Raw genomic sequence first — 21,943 nt, forward strand, 5'->3', positions numbered from 1 at the left:
TTAAAAAAATTTTCTATTTATGCACGACTAAAAAGAAAAGCATGGGGCACGCTCTCATATACAACTTTATAATTAGAGCGCATAAGTAATTTTCTTGAAAGCAATTTTTTTAAAGTAATTTTCTTTTTTAGAAAATATTTAAAAAAATTTTTTTTTTAGAAAGTTACTTTCCAATTTGTACAATTATACTTTACAATTCGTACAAAATTTATTACAAATTTTTTTTTGCTTTTATTATCTATTTTTTCTTTTTGAAGAAAAGCATGTTTTTAAAAATTAAAAAAAGTTTCCTTTATCTTTACATCGCAATCTAGCGAACAATTAGCACCCCCACCCCATAGCCACATAAAATAAGGATGTTTTATGTGATGTCTAAATGAGGTATAGTCTTGTATACTCTCAAGCTGATCATTCGTGAGACATGTGGTTAATTTAATCCCAAACACCAAAGTACACAGGTATCTTTGGTAAGATTCAAATACCTTTGACTTCATAAAACCAGCCCTGTGGGCGCATGTAATTTAAGCATGATAGTTTTTTACACTAGTACAGATCAGAAAGTCAAAAAAAGTTTTGAAACTTCTTTTGCATTAAGATTTACATAAATAAGAACATAAAATTTAGAAATACTAATGATGTTGAAGATGTTTCACGATAGATAGGACTAGAAAATAGCTGTATTTCAAAAAACTAAACAATTTTTGCAGAGACATCAGTAGTATGCCCTCTAAACGTCAACCAGAAAACACTGGCGTTTGATTGGAAATATCTACAATAAGTTTAAAACAGCTTCTAAAGGAAATAAAACTTAATTATTATCAGTCAAGATCACTTCATGCATTTAATGAGGATGATTTTGGCAGAAGGGTGGAATTTTGTGAACAATTTACTTTTCATTGTGAGACAGATCGTCATCCTCTAGTTAATGATGCAGTCTGACTAACCACGTTTCAAGATTGAATAGTTTGTATGTGAAAATCCTCGCATAATTATGTTGAAGGTACTTAATTTTTTACCTGGAGTTTTTGTTTATCGAAAATGTTTTGTTATCAAGGGACGGCTAGCGAAAAATTTCGTCTGGATTTCAGTTCCCTGGTGAAATAAGGTCATACTGAAATTTTTAAGGCATTACATTAATAGTTTACATCAATAGATGGTTCCTTATGTTTTTTGATCTGAAAAATCGAATAAACTAGGTCCCAGAACTGTATCTCCTGTAGTTTTCATGATATCCAACGTAAAAAAAATATTCGAGACTAAAAACGTTTTTTTTTAGGTTTTAAGTACAATAACTTTGTTAATGACTAATATATGCGTAAATTTTATTATCAAAACTTGTAGAAAATTTAATTCTGCGGAAATTCATATGGTAAAGATGAATTAACTTTTATTGTTAAAAATATATAGCACAAAACTTCAGAAAAATGTAATGAATTTGTAAAAATTAAAAACTACTGTTTTTAGTACAATAAATTTATAACATTAAAATTTAATTCTTTATTTATTTATTTGTATGTATTTATTTTATGTATTTTGTAAATTTTTTTAATAATCTTCGTGAGGTTACAGTTTCCAACGCTCATGTTTCACCTGAATATCAACTGGTACCTGATGAGAGGGGAAGTCATGTGGTGACCACATAAGATTTTATTATAAAAAATTGTGGAGAATTTAATACTAAAAATACATTCCATACGACTGCAGTTTTATCAATGGGTAAATAATAATTATCACATTCCGTTCATTCTATTTTCGGATGAAGCTGGTTTTACCCGTAATGACATAAACAACGCACGGAATTCGAACGGACGGTCTGAAGAAAGCTCACATTCTGTAGTTGAATCGCAACTGAACCAAATGCTACAGTTGAAATTTCCAGCAACGATTTTTGGTGAACATTTGGTGTGGTATGATCGACAACAAATTAATAGGCTCTTTCATACTAGAACAACGAGTTCGAAATAATTATCTGAAATTTTTAATCGATGAATTTCTTTCAGCGCTTGAAAATTTCTCATTGGCGAAACAAATTGAAATGAACTATCAACTTGATGGAGCACGTTTTACGAATGAATTACAATTGAATTACGACGAGTTGAAAAGAGAATCAGTGGTGGAATTTTCGAACATTTATTGTAAATGAATGCAGTATAAACCACATTGAATAATTTTTTAAAGTAAATTAAAAGAATTTTAATTTTTCAAAAATCTAAATTTATTGCACCAAAAACAACCCTTTAATTTTTTAAATTTTGTTCTGTTTTCAACAATAAAAGTTGTTGGAAATTAAAATTAAATTTCAGGATTAAAATTCTCTACAAATTACGATAAAAAAATCTGATGTGGACACCACATGACTTCCTTCTACGCCTATTAAATTACAATTACTCTTACAACACATTTTTATAAAATGAAAAGTACATAAAATTTTATTTAATTAATAACTTTTCATTTTTTTTTTTTTTATTGTCATTGAATTATTTATCGTAATTTTTTTTTTTAAATCGGAGGTTAATAAATTAATAAATGAATATATTTAAACTAAAAACAAAAAAAAAAATAAAAAAGTAATGGTGTCTGATTCGAACCAATGTTCGTTCCTCTTGTTACATCCAAATATTTCATTAATTAAAATTGAATTTGTCTATAACTCTGGAACCAATGAAAATAAGTACCACTTATGATATACCGTTAAAAAGCTCTAAATGAAGGCTTATTACTACAGTTAAGAAAAAATCCAAGTTTACTGCTAATATAAGACGTTAAAAATTTCAGTATGATCTCATTTCAACGGAGAAACTGAAATCGTGCGAAAGTTTTTGCTAGCTGTAATTCAATAACAAAGCATTTTCGCCATATAATTGTATGAACGTTTTTCTTACTTCAAGCTCTAGAATCAGTTCCCCATTGAAAATTATTCCCATTTCCTCCAGAATCTCTCAACGTATATTACTTGATTTTTAAACGATTTAAAAATTTTCTATTGGCTAATATCAAAGCAGGCCTATTAAGCATTACCTAGTATTTACCTACCACACCGGTTAACTACGTTCCTGAAGTCTCATCATTAAATCTTTGTGCGCAACCCAAAATGCCACGTCTAGAGCCGTATCATTAAAAAAAAATTTTTTACAATAAAAAAGTACCTTTTATCAAAATATTTCTGTTTAATTCTTAATTAAATATATCTAGAATTCAAATAAAAATAAATATTACTCAAAACAAATTGTAGTTTTAATTTTATTATGTTATAATAAAGGAAATGTTTAGTTTTTTTTTAAATTAATTATAAACAACAAAACCTTTAAAAAATAAATTGATGAATAACAGAAAAAATATCACGTGTATATTTCCCTAATGGGAATGTATGTACCTAAGACATAAGTGGGGGAAACAACTGAACTAATCCGTGGACTGCATATCAACAACCAGTCTAGCAAGTTGTGCCTGCGAACAAGTTCATAATAGCTTATAGCATCTTCTGAAGGTTATCAGAATAAGGTAATTTTTTTTTTTTACATAATAAATTCTTCTTCAATTTTTACTATTTTATAACATTTCTTAAAGTATATTTACTTTATCCATAAACTATATAATCCATATTATAAGTCCATAATATAATCCATATTATTCTATAATAATAGATGAAAATTAAAAATAACAGTTATTTGTTGGAAAACATCAATTTAATCATAACTTTATGACACGCATTATCTTAAATAAAACAATAATTAAGGTTATTTAATAACGTATAAGTATAAAATAATTTTTCCTATCTACCTTTTCCTTAACGCCAACCTCTGATTGCTTTATGAACGATGTAAAGAGTTAAAAAAGTATAATAGTAACATAAAATCTTTTTCGGTGAGTTTGAAAAGCTTAATAACTCTCTTCATAATAAAGGGAAATTTTTGAGAATACTATTAATTTATTCCACATTCATTTTTCTTCTTATCTATGCAATTTTATTCCAGTTTTATTTTTCCCTAACGTGTACGTTGCAATCTTTTAATTCAAATTCAAATTCTTTTATTTCTATCACTCTTACAAAATTAATAATTAATGGAGTAATCCTAATACTAATTATAATTGTACTTAACTTATTCATACTTAATTTAACATTGTTTTATAATACAATTTAATATTTATTACTTAACTTAACTTAATTATACTTAATTTATATTATTTGTAAAAGATGAAAGATAATTTATCTGTTCAACGAGATAATAATAAACAACCCCACTTCGGCTCAGTGTGACGAGGATGGTATGTATGTCATGTAAACGAGGTGTAGTCCTGTGCAGACTCAGGAGAGTGTATTTAAAAGAACCGCAATCACTAAAATACACTGGTATCCACTGTCTAGTATCCAAAGCTAGCTTTTACTAGGATTTAAACTTTAAAAACTTAGGGAAAATCTTTTAAACTTATTTTAACCGTTAACTGATATTATTTAGCAAATTAAAAATTTTTTGTAAATAAGAAAAAGTAATTTCGTGTAAGCAGCGACGATGTACACTATAACATCCGTTTTCTTCCATTTAACATCCATTTTATAAGTAGTTTCTATAGTCTATATTATTAGGTGATCATAACTGTATTAACTCTCCGTAGTAATTAACGCATTACTTACTTTAAAAAAATTTTTTTTACAAATCATTTCTTCGTGTTAAAATAATAGTCATTTTTAATTACTCCTCTTTCATTTTTTATTCAGCTTATTAAAACAAACATACACTTTTTACTTCCTTATACGAAGTAAACGAAGTATTCTGATCGCGAAAAATTTCGGGTTTCTGATTTCAACGGAAATATTTATTTTGACCATCTCTGGATCCACTTTGACTAATTTCGGCATTATGTATGTACCTCGTACGTAATTCATTACGCATTACGCATTACGTATGTAACTCAAAAACGATTAGCCGTAAGATGTTGAAATTTTGGATTTAGGACTGTTATATCATCTATCTAGGTGTGTACCTCCCCTTTTGATTTCAATCGATTGAACCAAAAGTGTCCAAAAAATCCCAAATTCCAAAACAATTTGGATTTTGGTCTTTTTCTTAACTGCAGTAAGTCTTCATTGACAGCTTTTCAACGATATATCATAAGCGGTACTTATTTTCATTGGTTCCAGAGTTATAGTGAAATAAAATCTTACAAGAGGAAAGCACATCGGTTGGAATCAGACTTCATCTCCTTTTTTTAACTTTTTTTTATTATATATATTGATTTATTAATAGTTATTAACTTCTGATTGTAAATAAAAATTTACGATAAATAATAATTCAATAACAATAAAAAAATATTTATATGTAAAAAATATCAGAAGTAATTAATGAAATAAAATTTCATGTACTTTTAAAAAAGTGATTATTAAATTTAATAAGCGTACAAGGAAGTTATGTGGCGTCCATTCTGATTTTTTTTTAATTTGAAAACAATTGAAGAGCACTCAGACTACGAGGCAAGGTCAATGAGAAAACCCAACGAGTCGGTCTAGTGGTGAACTCGTCATCGCAAATCAGCTGATTTCGAAGTCGAGAGTTTTAATGTTCAAATGCTAGTAAAGGCAGTTACTTTTATACGAATTTGACTGTATAAGACTACATTTCATTTACATTAATACATTATCCTCATTCATCCTCTGAAGTACCTTACGATGGTTCCGGAAGCTAAACAGAAAAAAGAGAGATCAATGAGGAATGCTTAGTTATTAGGTAATTAACAGTATGTATTTTTAAAATATTTTGTTCGTACGTATGTAAATTTAAGAAATCAAAAAAGAATATCTTTGATAAGTTTTCCTTTTTTTCGAGAAAAATTCCAGTTATGGTAATTTTTATTTTATGTATTAATAGAAAACTGAATGAGGTGATACAATCGACAAAGTTACTACTTATTTCGATTAATTTTTTTTTAACTCTATAATCGTCTTAAACATTTTAGTTGCAATATTTTAGTTAACATTTTAGTTTTAATATTTTAAAGAAGACTAATTTTTTTTTAAAAATACTTAACTTTTGAAAAAAAAATTGTTAACTCCTTTGAAGAGACTTTGAACAGTGACCAAAATGTACTGTCATCAAACAATAATTGAATCTTACTACGTAAAAAGGGGTGAAAAGAAACGTCGATAAAATATTTGTTTTGGGATATAATTTAAAAACCCAGATAGGGATGTTTTTTTTTATTAAGGGCTGAAGAGTTCACGAAAAAAGTAGTTTTTTTCGTGGATAAATCGCATTTAGTTTATATACTTTTTTCTAAAAACTATATCAGATTCCTGATAATACCTCTTTTGAGGAACTGCGTACGACCAAAACTTACCGCCCTTTAAAGTATTACACCTTCTCAATCCTTTCAAAAAAAAAATCACATTTTCCGGCTCACTTTTGAGAAATAATATTTTAGTTGTATAAAATAAAATTCCAGTTACCAACAGTTTTAAAAGTATATATCCGAGTACTTTCGGAGCCGTTACTCCATCGCCAAGGATTTCCCAAAAAATATTAATTCAAACTCAAATGTATAATTTTATTTAAATTAATTGTTACGTTCATAATAACCGGTCGTCAAGAAATAAAATTAAATTGTACGTCAATAAGACCGTAACGTCATGTTTGTACTTCTTCTGTATAATATCAACTAGAAAAAATTAATAAACATAACCTCAAAAATTTATTTTTTTTCGAAAAATTGTATTTTTACTTCCATACAAAGTAAAGGAAGTATTGTGATCTCGCGAACAATTTCGGTTTTCAGATTTCTACGTAAATATCCATTTTGACCGTCTCTGAATTCATTTTTCCTAATTTCGAGGATTTAGCACTGCAGTAACATCTAGTCGTGCACCTTCCCTTTTGATTGCAATCGACTGAACCAAAACTGTTCAAAAAAGCCCAAAATCAAAAAATATTTTGATTTTGTACTTTATCTTAACTGCAGTAATAAGCTCTAATTGAGAGTTTATCAACAATGTATCATAAGCGATACTTGTTTTTATTGGTTCCAGAGTTATAGCCAAATGAAATGTTAATTAATGAAATATTTGACTGTTATAAGGAGAAGGTACATCGGTTCCAATCAGACTTCATTCCCTTTTTTAACTTTTTTTTTAATTTATATATATTGATTTATTAATAATTATTAACCTCTGCAAAAAAACTTTTTACAATAAATAATAAATAAATAATGACAATGAAAAACAAAAATAAAAAAATATCAGAAGTTAATGAAATAAAATTTTATGTACTTTTCATTTTAAAAAAAAATGTTTATATGTAATTTAATAGGCATAGAAGGATGTCATGTGGTTTCACATGAGAGTTTTTTCAATATTTTTTTTTTTTAATTAATTTTATATATTTTTAATAATATTTATAATTAGTACATTTTTCAAAATGTGATTCCCAAAATGTAGAAAAAAACGTTATCACAAAAAATGTTTTATCCTTTATATATGTATAGACAAGCACTACAAATGGTATTTTTTTAATAATAATTTTTCAGTCAAATGGTTTCGCATAAAAAAATTCGCAGTAACATGTCCTTAATTAGTTTTTTATTAAAAGTTTATTTCTATAGTAGTAAAATTTGATATAATTGCATTAATACGGGTTTTCTTTTTTATTAATTACCTAAAATTAATCTTCTGATAATTAATTTTAAAACAATATGAAACAGTGTACATTTTTTAAATTTAAGTAAAAATGGCATAATTTATAGACCAATTATATTACCATATAAATTGCATTAAATTATCTGTTATTAACCAAATTACAGGGTAGTTTACATGTAGTTTCGCACGAGTCTTCTAAAAGAAGATATATGAATTCGGTAGTTTTTTTTTTAAGATATTAGTAAAAAACTTTCAAACGTCTATCAGAACGGCGAAGGGAATCGTAGAGAAAGAGAAGGGATTTATAAAATTTGACCTCTTGACAGTTTACATTTGATAACGTATCTTGTTTTTAGGTGTAAATAACTTTCAAAAAAGTATAGCAAAACGGATTTAAATTGTACGTCAATAAGACCGTAACGTCATGTTTGTACTTCTTCTGTATAATATCAACTAGAAAAAATTAATAAACATAACCTCAAAAACTTTCAATTTTTTTCGAAAAATTGTATTTTGACTTCCTTATACGAAGTAAAGGAAGTACTGTGATCGCGAAAAATTTCGGTTTTCAGATATTGTCTCAACAAATTATATTTCCAATTAAAATTTGGTGGTTCTATTGTTTTTGTCTGAATTCAATATTTTTATAAGTAAACTTATAAAGTAATCCAGGGAACTTTAAAGAACCATCAATAGAATCATTAAACGAATAAAGAATCAAAAGGAAAGAAGGAAATTCATTTTTTTAATTTGTAACATAAATGAAAATATTCTATTTGATATTTAACTACGTTTTAAAATATATTACCACCGGGTAAGAACTGCTTTAAAACCATTCAGTAAAAATCATGTTTCAACAAAAAAAAAAAAAACTTATTTGCTATTTTTGTAGCCTTGTAAATAAGATATTATATTTGACATAAGTTGCTCCAAAATACGGAAAAAAATAAAAAGTCTAAATAATTACGAAGAGGAAATTACGTTTTTGTGCAAAAAAGCGGTTTTTTCAAAACCATGTAGCTAATGAACGAAAAAATATAGAAATATGATTGTACTTTCATAAAAAAAACATTTATTTCTCTATTCGTTAGCGCTACCAAATGAATAATAGAACTAAATAAAATAAAACGGCGCATGCGCAGAGGTAAGTAAGAGTTGGGATAAAACCACGTTTTAAACCGATGTAGTAGAAGTGTGCTGATTTTATATTTTGAACACTGATCTCTATATAAATTTTCTACAACTCTCCGTAAATTTCTGCTTCTGTTGCGAAAATGACCGTTCTTTTGGTTTTCTGACTTTTTTATTTTTCCTGTTTAGCCTCTAGAAGTTACCGTTCAGGTATTACTTCAGAGAATGAATGAGGATGATATATATGAGTGTAAATGAAGTGTAGTCTTGTACAGTCACAAATCGACCATTCCTGAAATGTGTGGTTAATTGAAACCCAACCACCAAAGAACACCGGTATCCACGATCTAGTATTCAAATCCGTATAAAAGTAACTGCCTTTACTAGGTCTTGAACGCTGGAACTCTTGACTTCCAAATCAGCTGATTTGGGAAAACCTGTTCATCACTAGACCAACCCGTTGGGTCTTTGTTTTTTTTTTCTTTTCCTGTTTAGCCTCCGGTAACTACCGTTTAGATAATTCTTCAGAGGATGAATGAGGATGATATGTATGAGTGTAAATGAAGTGTAGTCTTGTAGATTCTCAGAGTTCGACCATTCCTGAGATGTGTGGTTAATTGAAACCCAACCACCAAAGAACACCGGTATCCACGATCTAGTATTCAAATCCATGTAAAAATAATTGGCTTTACTAGGACTTGAACGCTGTAACTCTCAACTTCCAAATCAGCTGATTTTGGAAGACGCGTTAACCACTAGACCAACCCGGTGGGTTGGGTCTTTGTTACCGGACTTTAGTAAATTAACATTTCTACCATCACGATTACAGTAGCACAATCGTATAATGGTTTTATTTAGTTCCCAGCATCTCATTCTGCGGCGCTGGAGTATGTTTCAATATTGAACACTTAATTGTATTTTCCGCCATAAGGATCCCCTATCCAGTTATATAGAGTTCAGTATTTGGATGTCATATAGTCATCAGTTGTACTGTTGTGTCGAATGCTCAATTCAGGCGGTTTTTTAATATTGGGAGCAATATATTACGAGTTATAGGTAAAGAAATGGTAGAAATGTCAAATTATTCAGAAAATCTAGCTCTATAATATGTTGCATGACCATTAACACATACGGTGTTCATAATTTTTTATAACGTACTGTTTAAAAAATATTATTTTTATTTATTTTTTTAATTTTTGCATGCAGCATATAAAAAGCAAAACAAATCTATGGCAAACAATGCTAAGGATCATAGATTATAATTTTCTTTTTAATTTGAAATTAATTTCAAAGCAATAGGGTTTGTTTCCGTTACAAATAACGGAAATATACAGTCCTCAGTAAAACTCAGTATTTTAACCCCCACCCCCTTTTTAAGGGATGCAATTTAAATTTGGTGAAAAGATTTATGAAAGTGTCTTACAAAATTGTACATAAAAAACTGAACTTTTAATTCAAAAGTGGTAGGAAATTATTTTTTGGGTATCTTCCCCCCATTTTTGGTATTGCAATTGTAGGATCTACCAGAGAGTTACGTTAATGAGCTGAACAATTTGTTTAACTTCTGTGTCTATTAAACAATTTAAAAAACGTCTTTCCTATGTTATATCTGTTAAGTTTTACAATAAAACAGATTCATATAACAGTTGTACATTTACGAGTATTAAGTTTTATGCTGGATTGACTTTTCTCTTTGCGGTTTAATGAATGGTGGTACTGATAGAATTCAAAGCGGATGAAAGTAAATATTGTTTTAGCTTCGATATTTACTTCGTGGTTCTGCGTCCTTACTTAATATTTCCAATTTCCAATATAATACTATACAATGAATAACTAGTACGGAATTATCAGCCCAAACAATTCCCACAGATAAATGATGACGTGGCATTTAAAAATTGAATTAACCGTAACTCCTTAACTGTACTTCCGATCGATGATTTTGAATTATATAATAATTATTTACGTTTTTTAAAATCCAGACTAGTTTTAATACTACAGATAATAAAACAAATTTTCTTATAGCTTACTAGCAGGTACTCTCTTTTCACTAATTGTATTGTTCTCAAGCGGGTAGTTTACATGCAGTTTCACACGCTCTTCTACAAAAAGACATATGAATTAGATAGTTTTTTGTTTTAATTTTCAGGCTATAGTTCTATTGCTGCTGCTAAGCACAGCTGTATAGAGAAAGTTCAGTCAAAACGAAAGAAAGATCAGCTAAAATCTTGTGTAAAGAGGGTTTTTCAAGGTTGACGTTTCAAGAACAGTCCAAAAAAGAGATAGAAAAACAGTTATAGAAATTTCCAGAAAATGCATGTACGTACATTTATTGGCATGTATTTTGATTAATATCTTCGAACTGGTTCAATATAAATTCTTTAAAAATGGCTCAAAAAATCTCTGTTATCGAGCAAACCGGAAAAGTTATTCAACCATTTTTGTTTTTACAAAATTAGCCGAAGAGTATTATAAAGTAAAAATTTATATATACAATTTTATTTGAATGCTATAAAGAAAATTGTTTATTAATTACAGAATAATAATATTAATAATATAATTAATCAAAAGTGAAATTGTAAGGGAAACTTTCAGAACCATTCGAAATTAAAACTGATGAAGATGAGATGGTCTGTCTTCGATCCACTGGACTCTTGAAAAAGTTATAAGAGAATGGGAGAAAGAACTTAAAAAGTTAAACTTGTACACGAAATCATAAAAATAGGCACAAAAACTAAATTCATAAATAACAAACATTCTGGTCTTCGCAGAATATGTTGCAATTTTTGCAAGAAATATATATGATGCTAAAATCAAAATTCAAAAAATAAGCGAATGTGCAAGCAAAATTGGTCTCCAAATTTCTTACGAAAAAACTAACTGGTTTTCTAATAACATAAAGAACAGTGCTGAAACCCTTAAAATTTCCGATAACACAAACACGTAAAGTCAAAAAATTAAAATGTTTGGGAGAAATCATAACACCGAATATAATTTTTAAAAATGGGATGAAGAATAGAGACGAAAAATGGAAACTGCCTAATAAAATATCCCTTTCATATGACACCAAATTGAGACACTGTAAAACTGTAATCCTACCAGAAGCACTGTATGGGGTAGAACACAACAAATAGCAAAAGTAGAAAAAGGATTTTAAGAAAAATTCATGTACCAAAATAATGATGAAATTTACAACGTGAAAAGTAAAATAAAAAATTACAAACATACAGGACTTAATCAGGAAAAGAAGATTACAGTTTTATGGATATTTAAGCAGAATGAACAACAAAAGATTGACAAAACAAATATTTAATTTCAGCATAAAGAGTCATAGAGCCACAGATCCAAAAAATTAAACATTTTTAAGGATCTGTCTAAAGACAGAGATAAATTTAGTAAAGCGATTCCAGAATCTAAGTTTCCAGAGAGAAATAAAAAGAAGGATATAAATCTGAATAGATGGGCGGAAGGAAAGGCAGGCGACAACAGAGAAAAAGAATGAAAATCTTTTGGGAAAAGAAAAAGAAGTCACAAAACTATGTATACGTGATCAGTAGTGGTCGGTCGGAACGAAATGAAATTTGTTGTGGACAACACATGACTTCCTTGTACGCCTATTAAATTACATTTACCAATTTTTTTTTTAATGAAAAGTACGTTTTTCATATTTTTTTCATATTTAATTTCTTTTATTGAATTATTATCTAATGTAAAACTCTTTTTACAATCAGAGATTAATAATTATTAATAAATCAATATATTTAAATTAAAAAAAAAAAGTTAAAAAAAAGGAGATGAAGTCTGATTCTAACCGATGTGCCTTCCCTTGTAAGATCCAAATATTTCATTAATTAAACTTTTATTTAGCTATAACTCTGGAACCATTGAAAATAAGTACCACTTATGATATATCGTTGAAAAGCTCTCAATAAGGACTTATTACTGTAGTTAAGAAAAAGACAAAAATCCAAATTGTTTTGGGATTTTTGGCTTTTTTGGACACTTTTGGTTCAGTCGATTGCAACCAAAATGGGAGGTACACAACTAGATGATATAACAGTCCTAAATTCAAAATTTCAACGTCCTACGGCTAATCGTTTTTTAGTTATGCGAGGTATATACGTACATACGTCACGCCGAAATTAGTTAAAATGAATTCAGAGATGGTCAAAATGGGTATTTCCGTTGAAATTTTTTAAAACCGAAATTTATCGCAATGACAATACTTCCTTTACTTCGTACAAGGAAGTAAAAAAATTATTAATCTAATAATGATTAGTATTCTTTTATTATATAAATCAGACTATTTTTTTTACACTGCCACTTTATTTATTTACCTTTAGGGATAACTTTAGACATTTATCTATATTAATAATGGTATATGTATGACCATTAAGACTTAAAAAAGAATCTGTCGTATTTTATCGCGTCATTTTTTATGTAATAGTATTAAGAGTCGCTGACAAAATTATCTTATTTAAGATTTATAGCTAAGTGGTTATCACCGATGAAATTAGAAAATAAACCGAATTCTATTTTTAAATTCATTTATACAAAACTTTTCACTTAATGCAAAAATAAACAAAAACTCCCATTTGTGATCATTACCTCGAATTGTGTATTTTTTGTATTACGCATGAAAGGTAAAAATCTTCTTGAAACTTATAACTTATTTTACCCAAATATAGTTCTTCGCTATATCTTCAGTTGAATTATTTAACAATGGACCTTTCCTTAATGAAAATACAGAGTGATTTTTTAATCCTATTACCAAATTTTAAATGTAATTTAAGAAAGGGAAATTTAGATGGAATAAAAAATGTATTTGTTACTACAAAAAAGATTTAATAAAAAGCTATTATTTACATAATTTTTAAATAATATGCTCGAAATGCCCACCCCTTGCGGTTACACTCGCACGGACTCTTTTCAGCATATTAGCAGAAACCTTTTTAAGAGCTGCATTAGAAATATTCGTGATTAAGTCCGTAATATTGACTTTAAGTTCATCAATAGTGTGAGGTTGTTTTTGAAGGCCTCGGACTTAATAGAGCCCCACAAAAAGTAGTCAGGAGATGTGAGGTCTGGGGACCTTGGAGTCCATAAGCCCTTGCTTATTATTCGATCATCAAAGAACTCTTTCAGAAAATCCACGGTTTCTCGAGACGTGTGGCATGTAGCGCCGTCTTGCTGAAACCAGCAATATCGTTCTTGAGATCCCAGGAGGGACACAAATTGGCGCACAATATTCCTGTATACTTCATTTACTGTCTATTCGAAGAATATGGGTTCAAATATACGATGACGAGATATCGCACACCACACACAATTTTTTTCAGGATGCAAAGATTTGTCTTGTAAAGCGTTAGGATTTTCAACCGCCCAAATTCGACAGTTTTGACTGTTCACTAAACCGTCGAGATGGATACAAGCTTCATCGCTAAAGAACACTGTGTTTAAAAATTCGATTCCGTTATCGTTTACGAGAGACCTTAACCGACGGCAATATTGCAATCGCTTGTTTAAATCTGGAGGCTGAAGCTTTTGGACTAATCGTTCACGATACGGGTACAATTTCAATTTTTTAGCCGCTTTCTGAACACTCTAATATGACAAACCGACTTGCATGGAAAGTTTTCGTAAACTTTTCCGTGGAGAATTGAACGATCTTGTTTTCACATTCTGTAAAACGTCATCTGTCAAGCGAGTTAGTCGACCGCTACGTTTTCTGTCGCAAATACTACCTGTCTCTCGAAATCGGTTTGCTAGCCTAGAAATTGACATTTTTTCTATTTGAAATGATTCTTTTACACTCGCGTACGATTTCGTAGCAAAATATTGTTCAAAAATGAAAACTAGTTGTTTAGTGGTAAAAGACATTCTGTTCGTTAACACGACCGGAAACGGCACAAAAGTTTACACAGCTCAAGAAGAATGAACTCACGCTGCCGTATCTATACCGGTTGAGTAGCGCTACCAAATTCGTGTCACAAAACAAAGTTTCCCTTACTTAGAAAAAAATTACTAGAAATTAACAATTGGGTAACAGGACTAAAAATTCCCCCGTAGATTTAGCATATATTCATATTTGTGTCATTTAATAAAGAGAATTAATTAGACAAAAACATTTAATTTGCTCTCGTTTTATATACTTCTAAAAATTAATATAATATACAGTTGTTAATAAAATAATACTATTTAAAACTTTCCTTGAACATTCATTCAAATTTGGAAGAAGAGTTCCACACTTCTTTTGACAACGATTTACTAGCTGAGCGTGAGACGCATTTCCAGCGATGAAAATTAAAGTAAAAAAAATTAAATCACTTTCATAGGAAATGGTAGAAAGTAGAAAGCTTTATATTATTTAATCGACGAGTATATATTTAAGTAATGCCGCTGTTGTAGATATTTGCAAGCTAGAAAAACCTGTCATTAGAAAAAATAATTTTCCATTTCCGCTTAATGTTTCTTCGTAACTTCAAGGTGTACAAGGCCTATTCCTACATAATTAATTCTCTTTCCAACGTTTCAGTGTCTTACCAGACTTTTTCGCCCGAATTTTTTATATGTTAAAAATTTGTTTCACAACGCGACTGCCATTCGTCCTTTCTAAGCGTTAATTCAATCTCTGTTTATTTGTATAAATTGTATCCTGAATTTTAATTGAATTTTAGTAATTTTCAAATCGACTCTTTTGTTTTAAAAATCAATTTTAATACACAATTTGACCGCTAAAAACCACATTTCTCTGCTATCTCTAATTTGGCACCTTCATTTCCTTATAACAGTGTAGTAACAACCATGACTACTATACAGTTTTAGTTGGGTTTATCCCCTGATTTTGTTCCTGTGAGTTGTTTTCGTTGTTCGATAAACGTTTTGAAATCTGCTCAGCTTCTTAAAATATCTGATACTCCATTTACACTGAATCTCAAATAATCAACCGTATTAAACTGTTTTTTATAATCATTCCATTCAACACAATCTTTGATCTGACAAAATATTTCCCCCAAGAAAGGTTGTACTTTTGTTTTACCTGCTGATGTTTTGTGTTTGTGTGTGTGTGTGTGTGTGTGTGTGTGCGACATACAATCTGAAGTTGATAAACAGAGATTTAAAAAGTCCACACTTCAATCATCTACAAATAAAACTGTCTTATAATATTTTTTCAATTTTTATTCCTTTTGTTGCCTTATTTTCCCAGTGTTTACGAATCCCAAGATATAAATTGAACGAACTCGTAAAAAAATACAGCCTTGTTCAACTTCCTCGATGAGTTTATTTTAATAATGATGGATTTAGATTATTTTATTTAAGATATCATAATAAACCTTTTACTTAGCTCGCAATAAATATTTAATTTACTTGCAAGTCTGATTTTTTAAAAAATTTAAATATGATGGCATTCAAGTGTTGCAGACCTAAGTGTACCCTTTATCTTAAGTAAAAAAATAGAATATATCTGATTATCAGACATATGTAATTCTTTTTGACTCATTTCAATGATTCTTTTAATTATGTACAAGAGGTTCCTCTGGTAGTCTCGTTATAAATACATAAATTACATTTCCCAGACTTTCTTTTCCCGAAGTTATTTAGAGATTTAAAAAAATTACATTACCTGGTAAGGCGATTCAAAGATATTCAAAAATTATTTTTTGAAGACATTATTGCTTAGAATTGGATTATTGTAGTTTCACATATAGCTTCAATTATTCATATCTTTATATTAATGTAATAAAGAATTTTTATGAGAAGAAATCCAAGAAAGTTTATACAAAAACTTACAATAGAATTCATACAATAATATGAATTCTTGCTGATGTTCAATGGTAATCATTTTATATCATTTCTGTGCATTCCTTTTACTTCCTTGTACGAAGTAAAGAAAAGTAAAAAGTAAAGAAAGTATTGTGATCGCGAAAAATTTCAGTTTTCATATTTCAACGGAAATATCCATGATGAATGACCATCCCTGAATCCATTTTCAACAAGTTTCGGCGTGACGTTTGTACGTACGTGATTCGCATTAACTCAAAAACGGTTAGCAGTAGAATTGTGTAAGGAACCGTCTGTATAAACTACTCTTCAGTGGACGAAGATTCACTTCAAACGATGAGGTCAAAGTTGAAAAATTCCGTTTATTTTGTAAAGGGGACAGATCTCATTACACCGTGGTGGGAGGGTATTAAAAAGTCGTTGGTCTTAATGTATCGAATTGCAAGGTGATTGACTACGTTGAAAAATAAATAAAAAATAATTTCTTAAACATCTTGGGTTCTTTATCGGGCCGAGAACTTTTTGAACATCCCTCGTATTTTAATTTTATATGAATTTACCGCTCGTGTGAAATGCACAAAAAAATTCAAAAATATTCTTTATAAACTGCCAACAACTATTTTTTTGTAATTTTCGAATTAATAAACTTTTGTTGTTTATCAAAAAATAACTTTCCAATTATTAATCTGCTTTCAAGAAGCTATTTTTAAAATCTATTTTAATCCTGAATCGTTATTTAAAAAAATTTTAAATACTGGTATGTTTGATTTATAAGCCAAGCGAGATAATATGAAAAATAATTAAAACCAACCGTTATCAAATACATATAAATTATATTTATAAATACGTAAAATAATTTGATTAAATATTTCACGCCATTACGGGCGCTGTATAGCAACTCGCACGAGAAAAATTAATAGTTGGAAAATTGTCTTATAAGTAGCGGTTTGTTGTGTGAGTAGTTATTACGTAATTACTTTCTCTGTCTCCAGTTCTGTTAGTGTAACAGTAATTTAAAAAAAAAAAGGTTTGTTATTTAGTTATAAGATCATTTCCGGTTATTTTTAGTAAATATATACTTTTTACTTTCCCGTCTTGGTAGCGCTGTAAGGGAAAGTATTGTAATCATTCCAAATTGGGCATATACGGTAATCACTGGATCTTGACGTTTTGACACCTAAGGAACACAAAAAAAAAACACAAAAACTGGATGGAAATTTTCCGGATGTTAATGTTCGTATCTACGGTGTGTGTGTGTGTGTGTGTGTGTGTGTGTGTGTGTGTGTGTGTGTGTGTGTGTGTGTGTGTGTTTTTGGTGTTGCCTCTAACTCATTTTATATCTCCAGAGCTACTGGGCCGATTTTGACCAAACTTTATCAGATTACATTCTATAATTGGGGCATTGATGCTATTATATTTCCAATTTAAAATATCAAGAGTGTGAGGCTGTAGAGCAAGTTAACCCCCCTTAGTACCTCGTGATTTCGCCTAATTAAGGTAATATATTTCTTAGGCTCACTTGTCAACAATTTAAAAATAACAATATTTGCCAAAAAAAATTTCACAAAATCGCAACCCCCCCCCCACAAAATTCTCTAAATTTTGAAGCTTTGTTGTGATCGCTATTATGATTGTTTTTCATTGTGGTTTCCTCTATTGTCGTCTAATTGCGCATATAAATTAATCTTTTCTGAATTAGAAGTCGCAAACCCCACCAAGAGGCAGGACCCGATCTGAAGTTATTCATTTTTTAAACATTTTTCTTTGGCATTCGCGCAAAAAAGTAACAAACATGACTTGTGCGGTATCAATTTATACATTCTCAAGAGCGCTGATAACGATTTTAATATTTAAAATTGTTCAAATAGAAGCCTTTTTTAGTAATACCAGATTTGAAATTTTCGATTTTAATCTCAAACCAATATTATTTACCTTGTAATTATAACGTGGGATTTTTTCAATACGTCATTAATATATTAATTATATTTCATTTATAAATAGCCGGGTAACGGGAATGTCATAAAACTGTGTTGTCAGGGTTTTTAAAATTAGCTTATCAAAACAAACGTATTAGTTTATTTCTTTTTCAATTTTAAAACTAAGCATTCATGATAAATAGCTATTATTTGGAAAATGCTATATAACTTTATATGTAAAAACATGTGAAAAAACTCACAAGTGAAAACAATGAGAAAATATTTACTATTTTAGGTAATTAACAGTATACACGTTCAAAATCAGAATATTATTGCGTAAATCATTTTTGTGAAAAGTGAAGTTAATTTAAAAATTAAGACAATTTTTTTCTTTAGTTTCCTTCATTTTTGAAGAAAATCATTAGTAACAAAATGAAATTGTATTACTTAACAGAAAACTAAGTGTAGTAAATTAAGATCTCCAGTATAATTTCATCTATTATGAAGCTAATTATTAAGCCTCAAACTAATCGATAAAGATATTCAGTTGTTGTTATTACAGTGTACATAAAATTTCACAAAATAACTTTTGTAATAATAAAATAATAATTTAACTGAAATGACTTCGGACCAAATGAAAATGAAATAACCGAACTGAATTATTAGTTGAATTGATTTCATGTTTCTTTGCAGAAAATTAAATAAAAATAGAAAGATCCTTTTTATTCCTTAAATAATTCCTCAAGTAATTTAATAATATAGTAATAGATTCCTGACCGACTTTATTGTAATCACTGTTGTGTTCTAAATAATATAATTTCAGTAAGAGCTACTTCGATCAAGTTCTATATGAAATGAAGTTAAGCTAAGTTACCAGTTATTACTGGATCGACTAAAAATAGTCGGACATTCAAATTAAACATAATCAAACTTGTTTGAAGTTAAAGTAAGGTCTCAAGATTAATATCTTTAATAATATTGAGTTTGATACAATTGTGTGAGGTTTGTAATGAAAAGTATGTTTCAAAATTACTTCATTGCATCAACTTATTGTTTCTTGGTTTAATTTGGTTGATTATTAAACAACCAAAACTTTCACGTCAAAGCTTGTGCTTCGTGAAACAATAAAATGGAAACTTTTTAGCGTACGAAAAATGCCTGACCAGGATGATTCGCATCTGATATCTTTCGAATGAAAGAGCTGAAATGTTACTTTCTGCTGACCTCCATGGTGGCGAAATGGTAGCAATAGTTTGTCGTTTCCTGTTAAATTGTTAACAGATTTTATGTGTGTTAAACCTAGTAATTTACGGATTTCTAGTTTTATTTTTTAATTCTTTATTGTATATATCAAATCCACTCAATTAATACTAAGATTTTACATTAAAATAAATAATCATATGAATATTTTTAAATACAAGTGATAATAAATTTAATTTTCTTTTTTAATTATATTAATACCAAAGTTGGATAAATAGCATAAATTACATTTTCAAAACGGAAAAATAAATTGTTAGCCAATTTCTTGCCTACGTGTTTAAGTGTTTACTAATAAACCTGCATTTGTAATAGGTATAAGAAGTAGATAGGATACAGAATGAAACAGATATAGGATGTCCCATATAAAACGCAACCCATCAATTACTCATTCATGAAATTTCAAAAGTCAAGCCTACTCCCCTACTCGTTACTGAAATGGACTCGTCCAACATCAGAACGTCGCTGCGACGCAGTAGAACACTACCGATAGTAACAACAATGCAATCATAACGTTCAGTGTATCGCAAGAGACAAGATGGTGTTTTCGCTAGACGAACGTGTTTTCATTGTCGAGTCGTACTTCAGTACGAAATCAGTGGTTGCAGTGCAAGGTTTGTTTCGCCATAAGTACCCAGATAAACCAGCTTCTAACAAAATATCAGTTTTAAGGTTGGTTGCAAAATTTAGAGAGACCGGTTAGGTTAATAACAAGGAACACAAAAGATCTGCATCAGTGTTGAATACAGATACAGTCACTGAAATCAAAGACCGATTTAATCGCCTCGCCAAATAAATCGATCAGACGTTTGTCTGCTGAAATTAATTTGTCTAAATCAACAGTTCATCGGGCGACCAAACAATTACAATTACGACCTTATCGCATTCAAACGGTTCACATCGACTTCTTGAGCCTGACAAAGAAAAACGGCTACAATATTGTCAACGGTTCCGTCGATTTCTGCGCGAGGAAATTAATGTTATGGATTCGTTATTTTTCACAGATGAAGCACGGTTTCATTTGGATGGCTACGTAAACAGCCAAAACAGTAGAATTTGGAGTGCTGAAAATCCCCACGTTTATCACGAAAAACAATTACACCCGCAGAAGTTGGGCGTGTGGTGCGCGATATCGCGGAAGAAAATAATACCAATATAAGGTTGGGTTGCGTTTTATATGGGACACCCTGTAGAATGTAACCTAGGGAGGGAAATTATTTTAATTTATTAAAATTAAAATAATTACCCTGTTTTAACATCGAATTTGGGAAAAATCCGTCAAATTTTATTTCAATATTAATACAGGTTACAGTCAAGTGTTCCATTTATTTATTTACGAGTTTTATCAACTACAAACTAATCACCCAATTACAGTTATAAATGAAAAATGAATTTTGTAGCGTATAAATATGCCAAGACTGATCGGGATTCAGAAGCAGAAATTTTCAGTTGATAGCTAGAGACATTAATAAAAGTGGCATTTTTTATTTACTCTTGCAGAAAACTGTATTAAAAAATATTTTTTTTAAAATTGTTTTTTATTTTTATTTTTTTTATTTCGATTTATTTATGCGCTTTTAGTATTACTAAATACAGTAGCGTGGAAATTAATCTGAATATAGGGAATTTTTTGTTTATTTCTATGTTGTGGCTACACTGCTTGAGCAAACCCATTCTTTAAGTTATCTGCATAATAAGAGGTTATTGTTCTTTGTTTAGTTAGCAATTTTCGTGTTGTAAATAGTATTATGTGAGTTTATTTCATTTTTTATTACAAAATCATATTTTTATATTTCTTGTTCTGAATTTGTAATAATGGATACATAACTCAAAGAAAGCGTTTAAAAATTGTTTCTCTATTTGAGTATAACAGTATGACACAGTGCTTCCGAGTGTTATGCTGGACTAGAGACAGTGAATGATGTTTTAAAACGGTTTAAAAAACCGATTCCTTTTCAGTGAAAAAAAGAACTACTCCAGCACAGGATCGGTTTTATTAGTAAGAAAAAGTAAACTTGATCAAAAATTGTCTGCCGTAGACTTAAATCGAGAAGTAGCAGCCAGTGGAATAGATTTACACGTGACAACTGTTAGACGTAAACTTCTTGCAGCTGGACTGAAAGTTCGTCGGGTACCGGACGCGTACCCAACAGTTAGTTAAAATCCCAAGAAAAAATGTTTTGGGGTTGTTTCAAATACGAAACCCCTTGGTTCATTACTTCCAGTAGATGGAGTA

The 21,943-nt window shown here is 29.5% G+C and overlaps 1 protein-coding gene across 1 annotated transcript in view; it reads left to right on the forward strand.

Annotated features, from left to right (window-relative positions):
* Nucleotides 1–3,435: 3,435 nt before the first annotated feature.
* The window catches only part of qua (villin like protein quail), a 200,861-nt gene continuing 182,353 nt past the window's right edge, over nt 3,436–21,943 (forward strand). The window contains exon 1 of the mRNA XM_075357331.1: nt 3,436–3,501. The gene's annotated coding sequence lies outside the window, so the exon portion shown is untranslated. The remainder of the gene's footprint in view (nt 3,502–21,943) is intronic.

The sequence above is a fragment of the Lycorma delicatula genome, chromosome 2 (assembly GCF_047948215.1).
Source record: "Lycorma delicatula isolate Av1 chromosome 2, ASM4794821v1, whole genome shotgun sequence".
NCBI lineage: Eukaryota > Metazoa > Arthropoda > Insecta > Hemiptera > Fulgoridae > Lycorma > Lycorma delicatula.